We start from the raw sequence: 22,233 nt of genomic DNA, 5'->3' as shown, positions 1-22,233 counted from the left end.
TGGGCTCTGTGCTCGGCTGGGCTCGGGGCTCGGCTCGAGGCTCGGCTCTGGGCTCGGCTCTGGACTCGGCTCGGCTCTTAGCTGGGCTCGGGGCTCGGATCTGGGTTCGGCTCTGGACTCGGCTCGCCTCGGCTCTAGGCTGGGCTTGGGGATTGTCTCGGGGCTCGTCTCGAGGCTCGGCTCTGGGCTCTGTGCTCGGCTGGGCTCGGGGCTCGGCTCGAGGTTCGGATCTCGGCTCGGCTCTAGGCTGGGCTCTAGACTGGGCTCTGGCTCGGCTCGCCTCTAGGCTGGGCTCGGGGCTCGGATCTGGGTTCGGCTCTGGACTCGGCTCGCCTCGGCTCTATGCTGGGCTTGGGGATTGTCTCGGGGCTCGTCTCGAGGCTCGGCTCTGTGCTCTGTGTTCGGCTGGGCTCAGGGCTCGATTCGAGGTTCGGCTCTGGGCTCGGATCTAGGCTGGGCTCTAGCCTCGGCTCGGCTCTAGGCTGGGCTCGGGGCTCGGATCTGGGTTCGGCTCTGGACTCGGCTCGCCTCGGCTCTAGGCTGGGCTTGGGGATTGTCTCAGGGCTCGTCTCGAGGCTCGGTTCTGGGCTCTGTGCTCGGCTGGGCTCGGGGCTCGGCTCGAGGCTCGGCTATGGGCTCGGCTCTAGGCTGGGCTCGGGGCTCGTATATGGGTTCGGCCATGGACTCGGCTCGCCTCGGCTCTCGGCTGGGCTTGGGGATTGTCTCGGGGCTCGTCTCGAGTCTCGGCTCTGGGCTCTGTGCTCGGCTGGGCTCGGGGCTCGGCTCGAGGTTCGGCTCTGGGCTCGGCTCTAGGCTGGGCTCTAGCTTCGGCTCGGCTCTAGGCTGGGCTCGGGGCTCGGATCTGGGTTCGGCTCTGGACTCGGCTCGCCTCGGCTCTAGGCTGGGCTTGGGGATTGTCTCGGGGCTCGTCTCGAGTCTCGGCTCTGGGCTCTGTGCTCGGCTGGGCTCGGGGCTCGGCTCGAGGCTCGGCTCTGGGCTCTGTGTTCGGCTGGGCTCGGGGCCTGGCTCGAGGCTCGGCTCTGGGCTCTGGGCTCGGCTGGGCTAGGGGCTCGGCTCGAGGCTCGGCTCTGGGCTCGGCTCTAGGCTGGGCTATAGCCTCGGCTCGGCTCTAGGCTCTGCTCGTTGCTCGGCTCTGGGTTCGGGTCTGGACACGGATCTAGGCTGGGCTCGAGGCTCGGCTCTGGGCTTGTCTGCTCTCGGCTCTAGGCTGGGCTCGTGGTTCTGCTCTGGGCTCGTCTCTGGACTCGGTTTTAGGCTGGGCTCTAGCCTCGGCTCGGCTCTAGGCTGGGCTCGGGGCTCGGATCTGGGTTCGGCTCTGGACTCGGCTCGCCTCGGCTATAGGCTGGGCTTGGGAATTGTCTCGGGGGTCGTCTCGAGGCTCGGCTCTGAGCTCTGTGCTCGGCTGGGCTCGGGGCTCGGCTCGAGTCTCGGCTCTGGACTCAGCTCGAGGCTGGGCTCGAGGCTCGGCTCTTGGCTTGTCTTCTCTCGGCTTTGGGCTGAGCTCAGGGATCGGGTCAACTTTTAGCTCGGCTCGAGGCTCAGATCGCGCCCGACTCTCGGCTCGGCTCTGGGCTCTGTGCTCGGCTGGGCTCGGGGCTCGGCTCGAGGTTCGGCTCTGGGCTCGTCTCTATGCTGGGCTCTAGCCTCGGCTCGGCTGGGCTCGGGGCTCGGCTCGAGGCTCGGCTCTGGGCTCGGCTCTGGACTCGGCTCGGCTTTGGGCTGGGCTCGGGGCTCGGATCTGGGTTCGGCTCTGGACTCGGCTCGCCACGGCTCTAAGCTGGGCTTGGGGATTGTCTCGGGGCTCGTCTCGAGGCTCGGCTCTGGGCTCTGTGCTCGGCTGGGCTCGGGGCTCGGCTCGAGGCTCGGCTCAATACTCGGCTCTGGGCTCGCCTGTAGCTTGGGCTCTGGGCTCGGCTCGCACTAGGCTGGGCTCGGGGCTCGGATCTGGGTTCGTCTCTGGACTCGGCTCGCCTCGGCTCTAGGCTGGGCTTGGGGATTGTGTCGGGGCTCGTCTCGAGGCTCGGCTCTGGGCTCTGTGCTCGGCTGGGCTCGGGGCTCGGCTCGAGGCTCGGCTCTGGGCTCGGCTCTGGAGGCGGCTCGGCTTTGGGCTGGGCTAGGGCTCGGATCTGGGTTCGGCTCTGGACTCGGCTCGCCTCGGCTCTAGGCTGGGCTTGGGGATTGTCTCGGTGCTCGTCTCGAGTCTCGGCTCTGGGCTCTGTGCTCGGCTGGGCTCGGGGCTCGGCTCGAGGTTCGGCTCTGGGCTCGGCTCTAGGCTGGGCTCTAGCCTCGGCTCGGCTCTAGGCTGGGCTCGGGGCTCGGATCTGGGTTCGGCTCTGGACTCGGCTCGCCTCGGCTCTAGGCTGGGCTTGGGGATTGTCTCGGGGCTCGTCTCGAGGCTCGGCTCTGGGCTCTGTGCTCGGCTGGGCTCGGGGTTCGGCTCGAGGCTCGCCTCAATACTCGGCTCTGGGCTCGCCTCTAGCCTGGGCTCTGGGCTCGGCTCGGCTCTAGGCTGGTCTCGGGGCTCGGATCTGGGTTCGGCTCTGGACTCGGCTCGCCTCGGCTCTAGGCTGGGCTTGGGGATTGTCTCGGGGGTCGTCTCGACGCTCGGCTCTGGGCTCTGTGCTCGGCTGGGCTCGGTGCTCGGCTCGAGGCTCGGCTCTGGGCTCGGCTCTGGACTCGGCTCAGCTTTGGGCTGGGCTCGGGGCTCGGATCTGGGTTCGGCTCTGGACTCGGCTTGCCTCGCCTCTAGGCTGGGCTTGGGGATTGTCTCGGGGCTCGTCTCGAGGCTCGGCTATGGGCTCTGTGCTCGGCTTGGCTCGGGGCTCGGCTCGAGGCTCGGCTCTGGACTCGGCTCGGCTTTGGGCTGGGCTCGGGGCTCGGATCTGGGTTCGGCTCTGGACTCGGCTCGCCTCGGCTCTAGGCTGGGCTTGGGGATTGTCTCGGGGCTCGTCTCGATGCTCTGCTCTGGGCTCTGTGCTCGGCCGGGCTCGGGGCTCGGCTCGAGTCTCGGCTCTGGGCTGGTCTCTAGGCTGGGCTCTGGGCTCGGCTCGGCTCTAGGCTGGGCTCGGGGCTCGGATCTGGGTTCGGCTCTGGACTCGGCTCGCCTCGGCTCTAGGCTGGGCTTGGGGATTGTCTCGGGGCTCGTATCGAGGCTCGGCTCTGTGCTCTGTGTTCGGATGGGCTCGGGGCTCGGCTCGAGGCTCGGCTCTGTGCTCGGCTCTGGACTCGGCTCTAGGCTGGGCTCGGGGCTCGGATCTGGGTTCGGCTCTGGACTCGGCTCGCCTCGGCTCTAGGCTGGGCTTGGGGATTGTCTCGGGGCTCGTCTCGAGGCTCGGCTCTGGGCTCTGTGCTCGGCTGGGCTCGGGGCTCGGCTCGAGGCTCGGCTCTGGGCTCGGCTCTGGACTCAGCTCGAGGCTGGGCTCGAGGCTCGGCTCTTGGCTTGTCTTCTCTCGGCTTTGGGCTGAGCTCAGGGATCGGCTCTACTCTTAGCTCGGCTCGAGGCTCAGATCGCGCCCGACTCTCGGCTCGGCTCTGGGCTCTGTGCTCGGCTGGGCTCAGGGCTCGGCTCGAGGCTCGGCTCAATACTCGGCCCTGGGCTCGCCTCTAGACTGGGCTCTGGCTCGGCTCGGCTCTAGGCTGGGCTCGGGGCTCGGATCTGGGTTCGGCTCGGGCCTCGACTCGCCTCGGCTCTAGGCTGGGCTTGGGGATTGTCTCGGGGCTCGTCTCGAGGCTCGGCTCTGGGCTCTGTGCTCGGCCGGGCTCGGGGCTCGGCTCGAGTCTCGGCTCTGGGCTGGTCTCTAGGCTGGGCTCTGGGCTCGGCTCGGCTCTAGGCTGGGCTCGGGGCTCGGATCTGGGTTCGGCTCTGGACTCGGCTCGCCTCGGCTCTAGGCTGGGCTTGGGTATTGTCTCGGGGCTCGTCTCGAGGCTCGGCTCTGGGCTCTGTGCTCGGCTGGTCTCGTGGCTCGGCTCGAGCCTCGGCTCTGGTTTCGGCTCTGGACTCGGCTCGCCTCGGCTCTAGGCTGGGCTTGGGGATTGTCTCGGGGCTCGTCTCGAGGCTCGGCTCTGGGCTCTGTGCTTGGCTGGGCTCGCGGCTCGGCTCGAGGCTCGGCTCTGGGCTCGGCTCTAGTCTGGGCTATAGCCTCGGCTCGGCTCTAGGCTCTGCTCGTTGCTCGGCTCTGGGCTCGGCTCTAGTCTGGGCTATAGCCTCGGCTCGGCTCTAGGCTCTGCTCGTTGCTCGGCTCTGGGCTCGGGTCTGGACTCGGTTCTAGGCTGGGCTCGAGGCTCGGATCTGGGCTTGTCTGCTCTCGGCTCTAGGCTGGGCTCGTGGTTCTGCTCTGGGCTCGTCTCTGGACTCGGTTTTAGTCTGGGCTCGAGGCTCGGCTCTGGACTCGGCTCGGCTCTACGCTGGGCTCTGGCTCGGCTCGGCTCTAGGCTGGGCTCGGGGCTCGGATCTGGGTTCGGCTCTGGACTCGGCTCGCCTCGGCTCTTGGCTGGGATTGGGGATTGTCTCGGGGCTCGTCTCGAGGCTCGGCTCTGTGCTATGTGTTCGGCTGGGCTCGGGGCTCGGCTCGAGGTTCGGCTCTGGGCTCGGCTCTAGGCTGGGCTCGAGGCTCGGCTCTGGGCTTGTCTGCTCTCGGCTCTAGGCTGGGCTCGGGGCTCGGATCTGGGTTCGGCTCTGGACTCGGCTCGCCTCGGCTCTAGGCTGGGCTTGGGGATTGTCTCGGGTCTCGTCTCGAGGCTCGGCTCTGGGCTCTGTGCTCGGCTGGGCTCGGGGTTCGGCTCGAGGCTCGGCTCTGGGCTCGGCTCTGGACTCAGCTCTAGGCTGGGCTCGAGGCTCGGCTCTGGGCTTGTCTGCAATCGGCTTTGGGTTGGGCTCAGGTATCGGCTCTGCTCTTGGCTCGGCTCGAGACTCAGATCGCGCCTTAACCTGGGGTCGGCTCTGGACTCGGCTCGGCTCTAGGCTCGGCTCTGGTCTCGGCTCTAGGCTGGGCTCGGGGCTCGGATCTGGGTTCGGCTCTGGACTCGGCTCGCCTCGGCTCTAGGCTGGGCTTGGGGATTGTATCGGGGCTCGTCTCGAGGCTCGGCTCTGGGCTCTGTGCTCGGCTGGGCTCGGGGCTCGGCTCGAGGATCGGCTCAATACTCGGCTCTAGGCTGTGCTCTGGTCTCGGCTCGGCTCTAGGCTGGGCTCGGGGCTCCGATCTGGGTTCGGCTCTGGACTCGGCTCGCCTCGGCTCTAGGCTGGGCTTGGGGAATGTATCGGGGTTCGTCTCGAGACTCGGCTCTGGGCTCTGTGCTCGGCTGGGATCGGGGCTCGGCTCGAGGCTCGGCTCTGGGCTCGGCTCTAGGCTGGGCTCTAGCCTCGGCTCGGCTCTAGGCTCTGCTCGTTGCTCGTCTCTGGGCTTGTCTGCTCTCGGCTCTAGGCTGGGCTCGTGGCTCTGCTCTGTGCTCGACTCTGGACTCGGTTCTAGGCTGGGCTCGAGGCTCGGCTCTGGACTCGGCTCGGCTCTAGGCTGCGCTTGGGGCTCGCATCTGGTTTCGGCTCTGGACTCGGCTCGACTCGGCTCTAGGCTGGGCTTGGGGATTGTCTCGGGGCCCGTCTCGACGCTCGGCTCTGGGCTCTGTGCTCGGATGGGCTCGGGGCTCGGCTCGAGGCTCGGCTCTAGGCTGGGCTCTAGCCTCGAGTCGGCTCTAGGCTGGGCTCGGGGCTCGGATCTGGGTTCGGCTCTGGACTCGGCTCGCCTCGGCTCTAGGCTGGGCTTGGGGATTGTCTCGGGGCTCGTCTCGAGGCTCGGCTCTGGGCTCTGTGCTCTGCTGGGCTCGGGGCTCGGCTCGAGGCTCGGCTCTGCGCTCGGCTCTGGACTCGGCTCGGCTCTAGGCTGGGCTCTGGCCTCGGATCTGGGTTCGGCTCTGGACTCAGCTCGCCTCGGCTCTAGGCTGGGCTTGGGGATTGTCTCGGGGCTCGTCTCGAGGCTCGGCTCTGGGCTCTGTGTTCGGCTGGGCTCGGGGCTCGATTCGAGGTTCGGCTCTGGGCTCGGCTCTAGGCTGGGCTCTAGCCTCGGCTCGGCTCTAGGCTGGGCTCGGGGCTCGGATCTGGGTTCGGCTCTGGACTCGGCTCGCCTCGGCTCTAGGCTAGGCTTGGGGATTCTCTCGGGGCTCGTCTTGAGCATCGGCTATGGGCTCTGTGCTCGGCTGGGCTCGGGGCTCGGCTCGAGGCTCGACTCTGGGCTCGGCTCTAGGCTGGGCTCTAGCCTCGGCTCGGCTCTAGGCTCTGCTCGTTGCTCGGCTCTGGGCTCGGGTCTGGACACGGATCTAGGCTGGGCTCGAGGCTCGGCTCTGGGCTCGTCTCTGGACTCGGTTCTAGGCTGGGCTTGAAGCTCGGCTCTGGACTCGGCTCGGCTCTAGGCTGGGCTCGGGGCTCGGATCTGGATTCGGCTCTGGACTCGGCTCGCCTGAGCTCTAGGCTGGGCTTGGGGATTGTCTCGGGGCTCGTCTCGAGGCTCGGCTCTGGGCTCTGTGCTCGGCTGGTCTCGTGGCTCGGCTCGAGCCTCGGCTCTGGTTTCGGCTCTGGACTCGGCTCGCCTCGGCTCTAGGCTGGGCTTGGGGATTCTCTCGGGGCTCGTCTTGAGCATCGGCTATGGGCTCTCTGCTCGGCTGGGCTCGGGGCTCGGCTCGAGGCTCGGCTCTGTGCTCGGCTCTGGACTCGGCTCTAGGCTGGGCTCGAGGCTCGGCTCTGGGCTTGTCTGCAGTCGGCTTTGGGTTGGGCTCAGGTATCGGCTCTGCTCTTGGCTCGGCTCGAGGCTCAGATCGCGCCTTAACCTGGGCTCGGCTCTGGCTCGGCTCGCCTCTAGGCTGGGCTCGGGGCTCGGATCTGGGTTCGGCTCTGGACTCGGCTCGCCTCGGCTCTATGCTGGGCTTGGGGATTGTCTCGGGGCTCGTCTCGAGGCTCGGCTCTGTGCTCTGTGTTCGGCTGGGCTCAGGGCTCGATTCGAGGTTCGGCTCTGGGCTCGGATCTAGGCTGGGCTCTAGCCTCGGCTCGGCTCTAGGCTGGGCTCGGGGCTCGGATCTGGGTTCGGCTCTGGACTCGGCTCGCCTCGGCTCTAGGCTGGGCTTGGGGATTGTCTCAGGGCTCGTCTCGAGGCTCGGTTCTGGGCTCTGTGCTCGGCCGGGCTCGGGGCTCGGCTCGAGGCTCGGCTATGGGCTCGGCTCTAGGCTGGGCTCGGGGCTCGTATATGGGTTCGGCCATGGACTCGGCTCGCCTCGGCTCTAGGCTGGGCTTGGGGATTGTCTCGGGGCTCGTCTCGAGTCTCGGCTCTGGGCTCTGTGCTCGGCTGGGCTCGGGGCTCGGCTCGAGGTTCGGCTCTGGGCTCGGCTCTAGGCTGGGCTCTAGCTTCGGCTCGGCTCTAGGCTGGGCTCGGGGCTCGGATCTGGGTTCGGCTCTGGACTCGGCTCGCCTCGGCTCTAGGCTGGGCTTGGGGATTGTCTCGGGGCTCGTCTCGAGTCTCGGCTCTGGGCTCTGTGCTCGGCTGGGCTCGGGGCTCGGCTCGAGGCTCGGCTCTGGGCTCTGTGTTCGGCTGGGCTCGGGGCTCGGCTCGAGGCTCGGCTCTGGGCTCTGGGCTCGGCTGGGCTAGGGGCTCGGCTCGAGGCTCGGCTCTGGGCTCGGCTCTAGGCTGGGCTATAGCCTCGGCTCGGCTCTAGGCTCTGCTCGTTGCTCGGCTCTGGGTTCGGGTCTGGACACGGATCTAGGCTGGGCTCGAGGCTCGGCTCTGGGCTTGTCTGCTCTCGGCTCTAGGCTGGGCTCGTGGTTCTGCTCTGGGCTCGTCTCTGGACTCGGTTTTAGGCTGGGCTCTAGCCTCGGCTCGGCTCTAGGCTGGGCTCGGGGCTCGGATCTGGGTTCGGCTCTGGACTCGGCTCGCCTCGGCTATAGGCTGGGCTTGGGAATTGTCTCGGGGGTCGTCTCGAGGCTCGGCTCTGAGCTCTGTGCTCGGCTGGGCTCGGGGCTCGGCTCGAGTCTCGGCTCTGGACTCAGCTCGAGGCTGGGCTCGAGGCTCGGCTCTTGGCTTGTCTTCTCTCGGCTTTGGGCTGAGCTCAGGGATCGGGTCAACTTTTAGCTCGGCTCGAGGCTCAGATCGCGCCCGACTCTCGGCTCGGCTCTGGGCTCTGTGCTCGGCTGGGCTCGGGGCTCGGCTCGAGGTTCGGCTCTGGGCTCGTCTCTATGCTGGGCTCTAGCCTCGGCTCGGCTGGGCTCGGGGCTCGGCTCGAGGCTCGGCTCTGGGCTCGGCTCTGGACTCGGCTCGGCTTTGGGCTGGGCTCGGGGCTCGGATCTGGGTTCGGCTCTGGACTCGGCTCGCCACGGCTCTAGGCTGGGCTTGGGGATTGTCTCGGGGCTCGTCTCGAGGCTCGGCTCTGGGCTCTGTGCTCGGCTGGGCTCGGGGCTCGGCTCGAGGCTCGGCTCAATACTCGGCTCTGGGCTCGCCTGTAGCTTGGGCTCTGGGCTCGGCTCGCACTAGGCTGGGCTCGGGGCTCGGATCTGGGTTCGTCTCTGGACTCGGCTCGCCTCGGCTCTAGGCTGGGCTTGGGGATTGTGTCGGGGCTCGTCTCGAGGCTCGGCTCTGGGCTCTGTGCTCGGCTGGGCTCGGGGCTCGGCTCGAGGCTCGGCTCTGGGCTCGGCTCTGGAGGCGGCTCGGCTTTGGGCTGGGCTAGGGCTCGGATCTGGGTTCGGCTCTGGACTCGGCTCGCCTCGGCTCTAGGCTGGGCTTGGGGATTGTCTCGGTGCTCGTCTCGAGTCTCGGCTCTGGGCTCTGTGCTCGGCTGGGCTCGGGGCTCGGCTCGAGGTTCGGCTCTGGGCTCGGCTCTAGGCTGGGCTCTAGCCTCGGCTCGGCTCTAGGCTGGGCTCGGGGCTCGGATCTGGGTTCGGCTCTGGACTCGGCTCGCCTCGGCTCTAGGCTGGGCTTGGGGATTGTCTCGGGGCTCGTCTCGAGGCTCGGCTCTGGGCTCTGTGCTCGGCTGGGCTCGGGGTTCGGCTCGAGGCTCGCCTCAATACTCGGCTCTGGGCTCGCCTCTAGCCTGGGCTCTGGGCTCGGCTCGGCTCTAGGCTGGTCTCGGGGCTCGGATCTGGGTTCGGCTCTGGACTCGGCTCGCCTCGGCTCTAGGCTGGGCTTGGGGATTGTCTCGGGGGTCGTCTCGACGCTCGGCTCTGGGCTCTGTGCTCGGCTGGGCTCGGTGCTCGGCTCGAGGCTCGGCTCTGGGCTCGGCTCTGGACTCGGCTCAGCTTTGGGCTGGGCTCGGGGCTCGGATCTGGGTTCGGCTCTGGACTCGGCTTGCCTCGCCTCTAGGCTGGGCTTGGGGATTGTCTCGGGGCTCGTCTCGAGGCTCGGCTATGGGCTCTGTGCTCGGCTTGGCTCGGGGCTCGGCTCGAGGCTCGGCTCTGGACTCGGCTCGGCTTTGGGCTGGGCTCGGGGCTCGGATCTGGGTTCGGCTCTGGACTCGGCTCGCCTCGGCTCTAGGCTGGGCTTGGGGATTGTCTCGGGGTTCGTCTCGATGCTCTGCTCTGGGCTCTGTGCTCGGCTGGGCTCGGGGCTCGGCTCGAGTTTCGGCTCTGGGCTCGGCTCTAGGCTGGGCTCTAGCCTCGGCTCGGCTCTAGGCTGGGCTCGGGGCTCGGATCTGGGTTCGGCTCTGGACTCGGCTCGCCTCGGCTCTAGGCTGGGCTTGGGGATTGTCTCGGGGCTCGTATCGAGGCTCGGCTCTGTGCTCTGTGTTCGGATGGCCTCGGGGCTCGGCTCGAGGCTCGGCTCTGTGCTCGGCTCTGGACTCGGCTCTAGGCTGGGCTCGGGGCTCGGATCTGGGTTCGGCTCTGGACTCGGCTCGCCTCGGCTCTAGGCTGGGCTTGGGGATTGTCTCGGGGCTCGTCTCGAGGCTCGGCTCTGGGCTCTGTGCTCGGCTGGGCTCGGGGCTCGGCTCGAGGCTCGGCTCTGGGCTCGGCTCTGGACTCAGCTCGAGGCTGGGCTCGAGGCTCGGCTCTTGGCTTGTCTTCTCTCGGCTTTGGGCTGAGCTCAGGGATCGGCTCTACTCTTAGCTCGGCTCGAGGCTCAGATCGCGCCCGACTCTCGGCTCGGCTCTGGGCTCTGTGCTCGGCTGGGCTCAGGGCTCGGCTCGAGGCTCGGCTCAATACTCGGCCCTGGGCTCGCCTCTAGACTGGGCTCTGGCTCGGCTCGGCTCTAGGCTGGGCTCGGGGCTCGGATCTGGGTTCGGCTCGGGCCTCGACTCGCCTCGGCTCTAGGCTGGGCTTGGGGATTGTCTCGGGGCTCGTCTCGAGGCTCGGCTCTGGGCTCTGTGCTCGGCTGGGCTCGGGGCTCGGCTCGAGTCTCGGCTCTGGGCTGGTCTCTAGGCTGGGCTCTGGGCTCGGCTCGGCTCTAGGCTGGGCTCGGGGCTCGGATCTGGGTTCGGCTCTGGACTCGGCTCGCCTCGGCTCTAGGCTGGGCTTGGGTATTGTCTCGGGGCTCGTCTCGAGGCTCGGCTCTGGGCTCTGTGCTCGGCTGGTCTCGTGGCTCGGCTCGAGCCTCGGCTCTGGTTTCGGCTCTGGACTCGGCTCGCCTCGGCTCTAGGCTGGGCTTGGGGATTGTCTCGGGGCTCGTCTCGAGGCTCGGCTCTGGGCTCTGTGCTTGGCTGGGCTCGCGGCTCGGCTCGAGGCTCGGCTCTGGGCTCGGCTCTAGTCTGGGCTATAGCCTCGGCTCGGCTCTAGGCTCTCCTCGTTGCTCGGCTCTGGGCTCGGCTCTAGTCTGGGCTATAGCCTCGGCTCGGCTCTAGGCTCTGCTCGTTGCTCGGCTCTGGGCTCGGGTCTGGACTCGGTTCTAGGCTGGGCTCGAGGCTCGGATCTGGGCTTGTCTGCTCTCGGCTCTAGGCTGGGCTCGTGGTTCTGCTCTGGGCTCGTCTCTGGACTCGGTTTTAGGCTGGGCTCGAGGCTCGGCTCTGGACTCGGCTCGGCTCTACGCTGGGCTCTGGCTCGGCTCGGCTCTAGGCTGGGCTCGGGGCTCGGATCTGGGTTCGGCTCTGGACTCGGCTCGCCTCGGCTCTTGGCTGGGATTGGGGATTGTCTCGGGGCTCGTCTCGAGGCTCGGCTCTGTGCTATGTGTTCGGCTGGGCTCGGGGCTCGGCTCGAGGTTCGGCTCTGGGCTCGGCTCTAGGCTGGGCTCGAGGCTCGGCTCTGGGCTTGTCTGCTCTCGGCTCTAGGCTGGGCTCGGGGCTCGGATCTGGGTTCGGCTCTGGACTCGGCTCGCCTCGGCTCTAGGCTGGGCTTGGGGATTGTCTCGGGTCTCGTCTCGAGGCTCGGCTCTGGGCTCTGTGCTCGGCTGGGCTCGGGGTTCGGCTCGAGGCTCGGCTCTGGGCTCGGCTCTGGACTCAGCTCTAGGCTGGGCTCGAGGCTCGGCTCTGGGCTTGTCTGCAATCGGCTTTGGGTTGGGCTCAGGTATCGGCTCTGCTCTTGGCTCGGCTCGAGACTCAGATCGCGCCTTAACCTGGGGTCGGCTCTGGACTCGGCTCGGCTCTAGGCTCGGCTCTGGTCTCGGCTCTAGGCTGGGCTCGGGGCTCGGATCTGGGTTCGGCTCTGGACTCGGCTCGCCTCGGCTCTAGGCTGGGCTTGGGGATTGTATCGGGGCTCGTCTCGAGGCTCGGCTCTGGGCTCTGTGCTCGGCTGGGATCGGGGCTCGGCTCGAGGATCGGCTCAATACTCGGCTCTAGGCTGTGCTCTGGTCTCGGCTCGGCTCTAGGCTGGGCTCGGGGCTCCGATCTGGGTTCGGCTCTGGACTCGGCTCGCCTCGGCTCTAGGCTGGGCTTGGGGAATGTATCGGGGTTCGTCTCGAGACTCGGCTCTGGGCTCTGTGCTCGGCTGGGATCGGGGCTCGGCTCGAGGCTCGGCTCTGGGCTCGGCTCTAGGCTGGGCTCTAGCCTCGGCTCGGCTCTAGGCTCTGCTCGTTGCTCGTCTCTGGGCTTGTTTGCTCTCGGCTATAGGCTGGGCTCGTGGCTCTGCTCTGTGCTCGTCTCTGGACTCGGTTCTAGGCTGGGCTCGAGGCTCGGCTCTGGACTCGGCTCGGCTCTAGGCTGCGCTTGGGGCTCGCATCTGGTTTCGGCTCTGGACTCGGCTCGACTCGGCTCTAGGCTGGGCTTGGGGATTGTCTCGGGGCTCGTCTCGACGCTCGGCTCTGGGCTCTGTGCTCGGATGGGCTCGGGGCTCGGCTCGAGGCTCGGCTCTAGGCTGGGCTCTTGGCTCGGCTCGGCTCTAGGCTGGGCTCGGGGCTCGGATCTATGTTCGGCTCTGGACTCGGCTCTAGGCTGGGCTCTAGCCTCGAGTCGGCTCTAGGCTGGGCTCGGGGCTCGGATCTGGGTTCGGCTCTGGACTCGGCTCGCCTCGGCTCTAGGCTGGGCTTGGGGATTGTCTCGGGGCTCGTCTCGAGGCTCGGCTCTGGGCTCTGTGCTCTGCTGGGCTCGGGGCTCGGCTCGAGGCTCGGCTCTGCGCTCGGCTCTGGACTCGGCTCGGCTCTAGGCTGGGCTCGGGCCTCGGATCTGGGTTCGGCTCTGGACTCAGCTCGCCTCGGCTCTAGGCTGGGCTTGGGGATTGTCTCGGGGCTCGTCTCGAGGCTCGGCTCTGGGCTCTGTGTTCGGCTGGGCTCGGGGCTCGATTCGAGGTTCGGCTCTGGGCTCGGCTCTAGGCTGGGCTCTAGCCTCGGCTTGGCTCTAGGCTGGGCTCGGGGCTCGGATCTGGGTTCGGCTCTGGACTCGGCTCGCCTCGGCTCTAGGCTAGGCTTGGGGATTCTCTCGGGGCTCGTCTTGAGCATCGGCTATGGGCTCTGTGCTCGGCTGGGCTCGGGGCTCGGCTCGAGGCTCGACTCTGGGCTCGGCTCTAGGCTGGGCTCTAGCCTCGGCTCGGCTCTAGGCTCTGCTCGTTGCTCGGCTCTGGGCTCGGGTCTGGACACGGATCTAGGCTGGGCTCGAGGCTCGGCTCTGGGCTCGTCTCTGGACTCGGTTCTAGGCTGGGCTCGAAGCTCGGCTCTGGACTCGGCTCGGCTCTAGGCTGGGCTCGGGGCTCGGATCTGGATTCGGCTCTGGACTCGGCTCGCCTGAGCTCTAGGCTGGGCTTGGGGATTCTCTCGGGGCTCGTCTTGAGCATCGGCTATGGGCTCTCTGCTCGGCTGGGCTCGGGGCTCGGCTCGAGGCTCGGCTCTGTGCTCGGCTCTGGACTCGGCTCTAGGCTGGGCTCGAGGCTCGGCTCTGGGCTTGTCTGCAGTCGGCTTTGGGTTGGGCTCAGGTATCGGCTCTGCTCTTGGCTCGGCTCGAGGCTCAGATCGCGCCTTAACCTGGGCTCGGCTCTGGACTCGGCTCGGCTCTAGGCTCGGCTCGGTGCTCGGATCTGGGTTCGGCTCTGGACTCGGCTCGCCTCGGCTCTAGGCTGGGCTTGGGGATTGTATCGGGGCTCGTCTCGAGGCTCGGCTCTGGGCTCTGTGCTCGGTTGGGCTCGGGGCTCGGCTCGAGGCTCGTCTCAATACTCGGCTCTAGGCTGTGCTCTGGTCTCGGCTCGGCTCTAGGCTGGGCTCGGGGCTCGGCTCGAGGTTCGGCTCTGGGCTCGGCTCTAGGCTGGGCTCAGGGCTCGGATCGAGGCTCGGCTCTGGGCTCGGCTCGCCTCGGCTCTAGGCTGGGCTTGGGTATTGTCTCGGGGCTCGTCTCGAGGCTCGGTTCTGTGCTCTGTGTTCGGCTGGGCTCGGGGCTCGGCTCGAGGTTCGACTCTGGGCTCGGCTCTAGGCTGGGCTCTAGCCTCGGCTCGGCTCTAGGGTCTGCTCGTTGCTCGGCTCTGGGCTCGGGTCTGGACACGGATCTAGGCTGGGCTCGAAGCTCGGCTCTGGGCTCGGCTCTGGACTCGGCTCTAGGCCTGGCTCGAGGCTGGGCTCTGGGCTTGTCTGCTCTCGGCTTTGAGCTGGGCTCAGGGATCTGCTCTGCTCTTGGCTCGGCTCGAGGCTCCGATCGCGCCCGTCTCTGGGCTCTGATCTGGACTCGGCTCGGCTCTAGGCTGCGCTTGGGGCTCGGATCTGGGTTCGGCTCTGGACTCGGCTCGCCTCGGCTCTAGGCTGGGCTTTGGGATTGTCTCGGGGCTCGTCTCGAGGCTCGGTTCTGAGCTCTGTGCTCGGCTGGGCTCTGGACTTGGCTCTGCGCTCGCCTCTAGGCTGGGCTCTGCGCTCGGCTCGGCTCTAGGCTGGGCTTGGGGATTGTGTCGGGGCTCTTCTCGAGGCTCGGCTCTGGGCTCTGTGCTCGGCTGGGCTCGGGGCTCGGCTCGAGGCTCGGCTCTGGGCCCGGCTCTGGACTCGGCTCGGCTCTAGGCTGGGCTCGGGGCTCGGATCTGGTTTCGGCTCTGGACTCGGCTCGCCTCGGCTCTTGGCTGGGCTTGGGGTTTGTCTCGGGGCTCGTCTCGAAGCTCGGGTCTGTGCTCTGTGGTCGTCTGGGCTCGGGGCTCGGCTCGAATCTCGGCTCTGGGCCCGACTCTGGACTCGGCTCGGCTCTAGGCTGGGCTCGGGGCTCGGATCTGTTTTCGGCTCTGGACTCGGCTCGCCTCGGCTCTTGGATGGGCTTGGGGATTGTCTCGGGGCTCGTCTCGAGGCTCGGCTCTGGGCTCTGTGCTTGGCTGGGCTCGGGGCTCGGCTCGAGGCTCGGCTCTGTGCTCTGCTCTGGACTCGGCTCTAGGCTGGGCTCGAGGCTCGGCTCTGGGCTTGTCTGCAATCGGCTTTGGGTTGGGCTCAGGTATCGGCTCTGCTCTTGGCTCGGCTCGAGGCTCAGATCGCGCCTTAACCTGGGCTCGGCTCTGGACTCGGCTCGGATCTAGGCTCGGCTCGGGGCTCGGATCTGGGTTCGGCTCTGGACTCGGCTCGCCTCGGCTCTAGGCTGGGCTTGTGGATTGTCTCGGGGCTCGTCTCGAGGCTCGACTCTGGGCTCTGTGCTCGGATGGGCTCGGGGCTCGGCTCGAGGCTCGGCTCAATACTCGACTCTAGGCTGTGCTCTGGTCTCGGCTCGGCTCTAGGCTGGGCTCGGGGCTCGGATCTGGGTTCGGCTCTGGACTCGGCTCGCCTCGGCTCTAGGCTGGGCTTGGGGATTGTCTCGGGGCTCGTCTCGAGGCTCGGTTCTGTGCTCTGTGTTCGGCTGGGCTCGGGGCTCGGCTCGAGGTTCGGCTCTGGGCTCGGCTCTAGGCTGGGCTCAGGGCTCGGATCTGGGTTCGGCTCTGGACTCGGCTCGCCTCGGCTCTAGGCTGGGCTTTGGGATTGTCTCGAGGCTCGGCTCTGGGCTCTGTGCTCGGCTGGGCTAGGGGCTCGGCTCGAGGCTCGGCTCTGGGCTCGGCTCTAGGCTGGGCTCGGGGCTCGGATCTGGGTTCGGCTCTGGACTCGGCTAGCCTCGGCTCTAGGCTGGGCTTGGGGATTGTCTCAGGGCTCGTCTCGAGGCTCGGCTCTGGGCTCTGTGCTCGGCTGGGCTCGGGGCTCGGCTCGAGGCTCGGCTATGGGCTCGGCTCTAGGCTGGGCTCGGGGCTCGTATATGGGTTCGGCTCTGGACTCGGCTCGCCTCGGCTCTAGGCTGGGCTTGGGGATTGTCTCGGGGCTCGTCTCGAGTCTCGGCTCTGGGCTCTGTGCTTGGCTGGGCTCGGGGCTCGGTTCGAGGTTCGGCTCTGGGCTCGGCTCTAGGCTGGGCTCTAGCCTCGAGTCGGCTCTAGGCTGGGCTCGGGGCTCGGATCTGGGTTCGGCTCTGGACTCGGCTCGCCTCGGCTCTAGGCTGGGCTTGGGGATTGTCTCGGGGCTCGTCTCGAGGCTCGGCTCTGGGCTCGGCGCTAGGCTGGGCTCGGGGCTCGGCTCGAGGCTCGGCTCTGGGCTCGGCTCAAGGCTGTGCTCTGGGTTCGGCTCGGCTATATGCTGGGCTCGGGGCTCGGATCTAGGTTCGGCTCTGGACTCGGCTCGCCTCGGCTCTAGGCTGGGCTTGGGGATTGTCTCAGGGCTCGTCTCGAGGCTCGGCTCTGGGCTCTGTGCTCGGCTGGGCTCGCGGCTCGGCTCGAGGCTCGGCTCTGGTTTCGGCTCTGGACTCGGCTCGCCTCGGCTCTAGGCTGGGCTTGGGGATTGTCTCGGGGCTCGTCTCGAGCCTCGGCTCTGTGCTCTGTGCTCGGCTGGGCTCGGGGCTCGGCTCGAGGCTCGGCTCAATACTCGGCTCTGGGCTCGCCTGTATCTTGGGCTCTGGGCTCGGCTCGGCACTAGGCTGGGCTCGGGGCTCGGATCTGGGTTCGTCTCTGGACTCGGCTCGCCTCGGTTCTAGGCTGGGCTTGGGGATTGTCTCGGGGCTCGTCTCGACGCTCGGCTCTGGGCTGTGTGCTCGGCTGGGCTCGGGGCTCGGCTCGAGGCTCGGCTCTGGGCTCGGCTCTGGAGTCGGCTCGGCTTTGGGCTGGGCTAGGGCTCGGATCTGGGTTCGGCTCTGGACTCGGCTCGCCTCGGCTCTAGGCTGGGCTTGGGGATTGTCTCGGTGCTCGTCTCGAGGCTCGGCTCTGGGCTCTGTGCTCGGCTGGGCTCGGGGCTCGGCTCGAGGTTCGGCTCTGGGCTCGGCTCTAGGCTGGGCTCTAGCCTCGGCTCGGCTCTAGGCTGGGCTCGGGGCTCGGATCTGGGTTCGGCTCTGGACTCGGCTCGCCTCGGCTCTAGGCTGGGCTTGGGGATTGTCTCGGGGCTCGTCTCGAGGCTCGGCTCTGGGCTCTGTGCTCGGCTGGGCTCGGGGTTCGGCTCGAGGCTCGCCTCAATACTCGGCTCTGGGCTCGCCTCTAGCCTGGGCTCTGGGCTCGGCTCGGCTCTAGGCTGGGCTCGGGGCTCGGATCTGGGTTCGGCTCTGGACTCGGCTCGCCTCGGCTCTAGGCTGGGCTTGGGGATTCTATCGGGGGTCGTCTCGACGCTCGGCTCTGGGCTCTGTGCTCGGCTGGGCTCGGGGCTCGGCTCGAGGCTCTGCTCTGGGCTCGGCTCTGGACTCGGCTCGGCTTTGGGCTGGGCTCGGGGCTCGATCTGGGTTCGGCTCTGGACTCGGCTCGCCTCGGCTCTAGGCTGGGCTTGGGGATTGTCTCGGGGCTCGTCTCGAGGCTCGGCTCTGGGCTCTGTGCTCGGCCGGGCTCGGGGCTCGGCTCGAGTCTCGGCTCTGGGCTGGTCTCTAGGCTGGGCTCTGGGCTCGGCTCGGCTCTAGGCTGGGCTCGGGGCTCGGATCTGGGTTCGGCTCTGGACTCGGCTCGCCTCGGCTCTAGGCTGGGCTTGGGTATTGTCTCGGGGCTCGTCTCGAGGCTCGGCTCTGGGCTCTGTGCTCGGCTGGTCTCGTGGCTCGGCTCGAGCCTCGGCTCTGGTTTCGGCTCTGGACTCGGCTCGCCTCGGCTCTAGGCTGGGCTTGGGGATTGTCTCGGGGCTCGTCTCGAGGCTCGGCTCTGGGCTCTGTGCTTGGCTGGGCTCGCGGCTCGGCTCGAGGCTCGGCTCTGGGCTCGGCTCTAGTCTGGGCTATAGCCTCGGCTCGGCTCTAGGCTCTCCTCGTTGCTCGGCTCTGGGCTCGGCTCTAGTCTGGGCTATAGCCTCGGCTCGGCTCTAGGCTCTGCTCGTTGCTCGGCTCTGGGCTCGGGTCTGGACTCGGTTCTAGGCTGGGCTCGAGGCTCGGATCTGGGCTTGTCTGCTCTCGGCTCTAGGCTGGGCTCGTGGTTCTGCTCTGGGCTCGTCTCTGGACTCGGTTTTAGGCTGGGCTCGAGGCTCGGCTCTGGACTCGGCTCGGCTCTACGCTGGGCTCTGGCTCGGCTCGGCTCTAGGCTGGGCTCGGGGCTCGGATCTGGGTTCGGCTCTGGACTCGGCTCGCCTCGGCTCTTGGCTGGGATTGGGGATTGTCTCGGGGCTCGTCTCGAGGCTCGGCTCTGTGCTATGTGTTCGGCTGGGCTCGGGGCTCGGCTCGAGGTTCGGCTCTGGGCTCGGCTCTAGGCTGGGCTCGAGGCTCGGCTCTGGGCTTGTCTGCTCTCGGCTCTAGGCTGGGCTCGGGGCTCGGATCTGGGTTCGGCTCTGGACTCGGCTCGCCTCGGCTCTAGGCTGGGCTTGGGGATTGTCTCGGGTCTCGTCTCGAGGCTCGGCTCTGGGCTCTGTGCTCGGCTGGGCTCGGGGTTCGGCTCGAGGCTCGGCTCTGGGCTCGGCTCTGGACTCAGCTCTAGGCTGGGCTCGAGGCTCGGCTCTGGGCTTGTCTGCAATCGGCTTTGGGTTGGGCTCAGGTATCGGCTCTGCTCTTGGCTCGGCTCGAGACTCAGATCGCGCCTTAACCTGGGGTCGGCTCTGGACTCGGCTCGGCTCTAGGCTCGGCTCTGGTCTCGGCTCTAGGCTGGGCTCGGGGCTCGGATCTGGGTTCGGCTCTGGACTCGGCTCGCCTCGGCTCTAGGCTGGGCTTGGGGATTGTATCGGGGCTCGTCTCGAGGCTCGGCTCTGGGCTCTGTGCTCGGCTGGGATCGGGGCTCGGCTCGAGGATCGGCTCAATACTCGGCTCTAGGCTGTGCTCTGGTCTCGGCTCGGCTCTAGGCTGGGCTCGGGGCTCCGATCTGGGTTCGGCTCTGGACTCGGCTCGCCTCGGCTCTAGGCTGGGCTTGGGGAATGTATCGGGGTTCGTCTCGAGACTCGGCTCTGGGCTCTGTGCTCGGCTGGGATCGGGGCTCGGCTCGAGGCTCGGCTCTGGGCTCGGCTCTAGGCTGGGCTCTAGCCTCGGCTCGGCTCTAGGCTCTGCTCGTTGCTCGTCTCTGGGCTTGTTTGCTCTCGGCTATAGGCTGGGCTCGTGGCTCTGCTCTGTGCTCGTCTCTGGACTCGGTTCTAGGCTGGGCTCGAGGCTCGGCTCTGGACTCGGCTCGGCTCTAGGCTGCGCTTGGGGCTCGCATCTGGTTTCGGCTCTGGACTCGGCTCGACTCGGCTCTAGGCTGGGCTTGGGGATTGTCTCGGGGCTCGTCTCGACGCTCGGCTCTGGGCTCTGTGCTCGGATGGGCTCGGGGCTCGGCTCGAGGCTCGGCTCTAGGCTGGGCTCTTGGCTCGGCTCGGCTCTAGGCTGGGCTCGGGGCTCGGATCTATGTTCGGCTCTGGACTCGGCTCTAGGCTGGGCTCTAGCCTCGAGTCGGCTCTAGGCTGGGCTCGGGGCTCGGATCTGGGTTCGGCTCTGGACTCGGCTCGCCTCGGCTCTAGGCTGGGCTTGGGGATTGTCTCGGGGCTCGTCTCGAGGCTCGGCTCTGGGCTCTGTGCTCTGCTGGGCTCGGGGCTCGGCTCGAGGCTCGGCTCTGCGCTCGGCTCTGGACTCGGCTCGGCTCTAGGCTGGGCTCGGGCCTCGGATCTGGGTTCGGCTCTGGACTCAGCTCGCCTCGGCTCTAGGCTGGGCTTGGGGATTGTCTCGGGGCTCGTCTCGAGGCTCGGCTCTGGGCTCTGTGTTCGGCTGGGCTCGGGGCTCGATTCGAGGTTCGGCTCTGGGCTCGGCTCTAGGCTGGGCTCTAGCCTCGGCTTGGCTCTAGGCTGGGCTCGGGGCTCGGATCTGGGTTCGGCTCTGGACTCGGCTCGCCTCGGCTCTAGGCTAGGCTTGGGGATTCTCTCGGGGCTCGTCTTGAGCATCGGCTATGGGCTCTGTGCTCGGCTGGGCTCGGGGCTCGGCTCGAGGCTCGACTCTGGGCTCGGCTCTAGGCTGGGCTCTAGCCTCGGCTCGGCTCTAGGCTCTGCTCGTTGCTCGGCTCTGGGCTCGGGTCTGGACACGGATCTAGGCTGGGCTCGAGGCTCGGCTCTGGGCTCGTCTCTGGACTCGGTTCTAGGCTGGGCTCGAAGCTCGGCTCTGGACTCGGCTCGGCTCTAGGCTGGGCTCGGGGCTCGGATCTGGATTCGGCTCTGGACTCGGCTCGCCTGAGCTCTAGGCTGGGCTTGGGGATTCTCTCGGGGCTCGTCTTGAGCATCGGATATGGGCTCTCTGCTCGGCTGGGCTCGGGGCTCGGCTCGAGGCTCGGCTCTGTGCTCGGCTCTGGACTCGGCTCTAGGCTGGGCTCGAGGCTCGGCTCTGGGCTTGTCTGCAGTCGGCTTTGGGTTGGGCTCAGGTATCGGCTCTGCTCTTGGCTCGGCTCGAGGCTCAGATCGCGCCTTAACCTGGGCTCGGCTCTGGACTCGGCTCGGCTCTAGGCTCGGCTCGGTGCTCGGATCTGGGTTCGGCTCTGGACTCGGCTCGCCTCGGCTCTAGGCTGGGCTTGGGGATTGTATCGGGGCTCGTCTCGAGGCTCGGCTCTGGGCTCTGTGCTCGGTTGGGCTCGGGGCTCGGCTCGAGGCTCGTCTCAATACTCGGCTCTAGGCTGTGCTCTGGTCTCGGCTCGGCTCTAGGCTGGGCTCGGGGCTCGGCTCGAGGTTCGGCTCTGGGCTCGGCTCTAGGCTGGGCTCAGGGCTCGGATCGAGGCTCGGCTCTGGGCTCGGCTCGCCTCGGCTCTAGGCTGGGCTTGGGTATTGTCTCGGGGCTCGTCTCGAGGCTCGGTTCTGTGCTCTGTGTTCGGCTGGGCTCGGGGCTCGGCTCGAGGTTCGACTCTGGGCTCGGCTCTAGGCTGGGCTCTAGCCTCGGCTCGGCTCTAGGGTCTGCTCGTTGCTCGGCTCTGGGCTCGGGTCTGGACACGGATCTAGGCTGGGCTCGAAGCTCGGCTCTGGGCTCGGCTCTGGACTCGGCTCTAGGCCTGGCTCGAGGCTGGGCTCTGGGCTTGTCTGCTCTCGGCTTTGAGCTGGGCTCAGGGATCTGCTCTGCTCTTGGCTCGGCTCGAGGCTCCGATCGCGCCCGTCTCTGGGCTCTGATCTGGACTCGGCTCGGCTCTAGGCTGCGCTTGGGGCTCGGATCTGGGTTCGGCTCTGGACTCGGCTCGCCTCGGCTCTAGGCTGGGCTTTGGGATTGTCTCGGGGCTCGTCTCGAGGCTCGGTTCTGAGCTCTGTGCTCGGCTGGGCTCTGGACTTGGCTCTGCGCTCGCCTCTAGGCTGGGCTCTGCGCTCGGCTCGGCTCTAGGCTGGGCTTGGGGATTGTGTCGGGGCTCTTCTCGAGGCTCGGCTCTGGGCTCTGTGCTCGGCTGGGCTCGGGGCTCGGCTCGAGGCTCGGCTCTGGGCCCGGCTCTGGACTCGGCTCGGCTCTAGGCTGGGCTCGGGGCTCGGATCTGGTTTCGGCTCTGGACTCGGCTCGCCTCGGCTCTTGGCTGGGCTTGGGGTTTGTCTCGGGGCTCGTCTCGAAGCTCGGGTCTGTGCTCTGTGGTCGTCTGGGCTCGGGGCTCGGCTCGAATCTCGGCTCTGGGCCCGACTCTGGACTCGGCTCGGCTCTAGGCTGGGCTCGGGGCTCGGATCTGTTTTCGGCTCTGGACTCGGCTCGCCTCGGCTCTTGGATGGGCTTGGGGATTGTCTCGGGGCTCGTCTCGAGGCTCGGCTCTGGGCTCTGTGCTTGGCTGGGCTCGGGGCTCGGCTCGAGGCTCGGCTCTGTGCTCTGCTCTGGACTCGGCTCTAGGCTGGGCTCGAGGCTCGGCTCTGGGCTTGTCTGCAATCGGCTTTGGGTTGGGCTCAGGTATCGGCTCTGCTCTTGGCTCGGCTCGAGGCTCAGATCGCGCCTTAACCTGGGCTCGGCTCTGGACTCGGCTCGGATCTAGGCTCGGCTCGGGGCTCGGATCTGGGTTCGGCTCTGGACTCGGCTCGCCTCGGCTCTAGGCTGGGCTTGTGGATTGTCTCGGGGCTCGTCTCGAGGCTCGACTCTGGGCTCTGTGCTCGGATGGGCTCGGGGCTCGGCTCGAGGCTCGGCTCAATACTCGACTCTAGGCTGTGCTCTGGTCTCGGCTCGGCTCTAGGCTGGGCTCGGGGCTCGGATCTGGGTTCGGCTCTGGACTCGGCTCGCCTCGGCTCTAGGCTGGGCTTGGGGATTGTCTCGGGGCTCGTCTCGAGGCTCGGTTCTGTGCTCTGTGTTCGGCTGGGCTCGGGGCTCGGCTCGAGGTTCGGCTCTGGGCTCGGCTCTAGGCTGGGCTCAGGGCTCGGATCTGGGTTCGGCTCTGGACTCGGCTCGCCTCGGCTCTAGGCTGGGCTTTGGGATTGTCTCGAGGCTCGGCTCTGGGCTCTGTGCTCGGCTGGGCTAGGGGCTCGGCTCGAGGCTCGGCTCTGGGCTCGGCTCTAGGCTGGGCTCGGGGCTCGGATC

This window comes from Athene noctua, chromosome 7 (assembly GCF_965140245.1).
Source record: "Athene noctua chromosome 7, bAthNoc1.hap1.1, whole genome shotgun sequence".
Lineage (NCBI taxonomy): Eukaryota > Metazoa > Chordata > Aves > Strigiformes > Strigidae > Athene > Athene noctua.
Note: the sequence above shows the minus strand (reverse complement) of the source record.